Source organism: Mesoplodon mirus (assembly GCF_964341445.2).
Source record: "Mesoplodon mirus genome assembly, chromosome: 8".
In the NCBI taxonomy this organism is placed as follows: domain Eukaryota; kingdom Metazoa; phylum Chordata; class Mammalia; order Artiodactyla; family Ziphiidae; genus Mesoplodon; species Mesoplodon mirus.
In genome coordinates, this window is record NC_138984.1 from 8,781,391 (window position 1) to 8,783,677 (window position 2,287).

A 2,287-nucleotide genomic window follows, 5' to 3' on the forward strand; every position below is an offset into this window, starting at 1 on the left:
AGCCCGGGCAAAAGTGGTATTTGGTAACAGAGGGCTGTCCTTCTTTTGCACTAAAGGAGTCACAGCTCGCCCCCGAGCTGCTGACTTTTTCTCCCTTGACCTTCGTGTTGCCAAGGGATTGTCTCAGTAGAGCTCTGTTATTTCAGGGGGCAAAGTAAGTAATCCTGGGTTTAGGCTTTCACTCTATTCTGTTCTTTAAAAACCAGATTTTTCCAAAGCCAGTACTTCATAACTCTCTTAATTAAGCAGCCAACAGTTCCTCTCTCACTCTTCATTCCTGAATACTGGCATATAGCACAAGCAAAATCCTCTTTGCCTCCAGGGGTGAGTGTCACTGCAAGACTGTCTTGTCAGTCCGCTGCAGACAGCCTCAGGGCCCACCACGGCCGCCAGTGAGAGGGAAGGTTTGCTCCCCCTACCGGTGTGATATCGCTTCTTAAGTTTTTGCAGGGTCTCCAGGCTGAAAGATGTCATGTGTGAGAATTTTAAGAAATGCACATCCACATCTTGATGGCCAGAAATGGACTCTTTCAAAATTTTTATCCCAACTACCTCTCCCAACTCTACATCTTAAATAACTTCATGCCCTTGTATATAAAACAAAACCAAGCAAAACAAAAACCCAGAAGCCCCCTTTCCCCTTCTAAATTAGGGACCTCATGGATTTTGATTTATTACATTTTGTGGAAGATGTAGTGGTGATCCTTCTGGTAAACAGGAGGTTGGCAACAAACAGAAACACCTCTCCTCACACCCCACCAGATCATAGACGGGTCAGATGAACCTGCCAGCCTGTTGGTATCTGTGTACTAAGAGAAGCTCGTACTTTGGAGGGCTCTGGTTTGGTACAAGGGAGATTGCCTATTGCCAGGATAAGCCCTGGCCACATGAAATTCAGGCTCACAAAAACTCTCCTGTACTATCTCTGACCCAAATTTTAGCACCAGTGTTTTCCATTTCACTTTCTGGGATTGAAAGACAGAGGAACCAATGTCCAGAGGCAAGTGACTGAAACTTGCTGAAACTTGCTGACATCCTTAATTTCCTCATTCATAAACTTTCCTTAAAGACCCAAATCTCCATTCCTCTTTTTAAATAGATTCCTGCCCTCAGCCCCGATGGCCAATAGCAGACATCTATTTCCCAATGAACGAGAGACACTCCTTCATCCTCTTGGTCATGGTTGGGGTGAGATTCACGCGGTCATCCACACACTTGGATGACGCAACTCTCTAGCTGCCACTTCACCTGAAGCTCTTTACTCCCCGCATCCATTGAATCTTTGGCTTTGTTGTTGCAATGCATAGTGCACTGGGCCAGGCGGTCCTGGAACATCTCCAACTCGCTGGTCCCCAGGGCCTGGGCTTGAGCCAGAGGTGCATGGCAGTGCTCAACACACTGGTGCGCTTGCTGCACGGACGCCTGGCTGTCCTCACAACAGCCGGTGCTGCACCGGAACCTGAGGCCCTACATCTTCCGGATGTTCTCTCTCTCCAGACCCTTCACCAGGGGTCCACCGCCTCCTGTACCCAGAGCTGCTGCAGCTCCGCCATGGTGACCCCACGCTGCTCCCTGCCGCGCCAGCGCCCACATGGATTCCCGCCAGAAGAGGCTTCTTACCAGCTCTCCCTGGCCCTCGTGGTCCTGATGGGCAAATGCCCTCTGTGATCTGTGGATGGAACCACTTTCAGCTTCCATTCACTTCAACTGGCATCATATTTCCTGAGCAGCCACTGTGTGTCCACTCCTGTGTGGGACAAGAAGGACAGAACAGGGGGCTCCTAGCCCCTCTGAGAGGCCAGTGAGCACCTGGGGCTCGGAGAACAGGGCCATTTCCGAACCCAAACTAGCTGCAGGCCTTGGGTGTGGCATGTGGTTTCTAAACTTCAAAAAAAATCTCAATGGCACCTTGAATGGCAGGACACGGTGGTCTGATGTATAAAACGATAAAAGAGGAGCAACCATGGTGGGCAGGTCCCCCGAGCAACTCTACAGAAGCACCCCAACACCCACTGCCCTAACCTGTGGGCCCATGTGGGGCATCCTGAGGCCTGTGGTCTGAGTGGTCAAGACCGTGGGGCTCCAGTGGTACCCAAAGGTCCCCCCATCACCCACACCTCCTCCCAACCCCACTCTCTCTTCTCGAAGGCCTGGCATCCCCCCCAGGCTGGAGCCGCAGAGTGCCTGCCCTGCAGGTTGGGTGTCCTGAAAAGCTGTCTCCAGTTGGAGCTCAGCGTGTGGGCGGTTTGTTAAGGAGTGTTCTCAGCACCAACGCCTGTGAAGGGAG

The 2,287-nt window shown here is 51.6% G+C and overlaps 1 pseudogene across 1 annotated transcript; it reads right to left on the reverse strand.

Annotated features, from left to right (window-relative positions):
* Window positions 1-1,136: 1,136 nt before the first annotated feature.
* On the reverse strand, window positions 1,137-1,593 carry LOC309809731 (protein FAM136A-like; annotated as a pseudogene). Its single transcript has one exon. The product of its transcript is annotated as a protein FAM136A-like (transcript).
* Window positions 1,594-2,287: the final 694 nt, after the last annotated feature.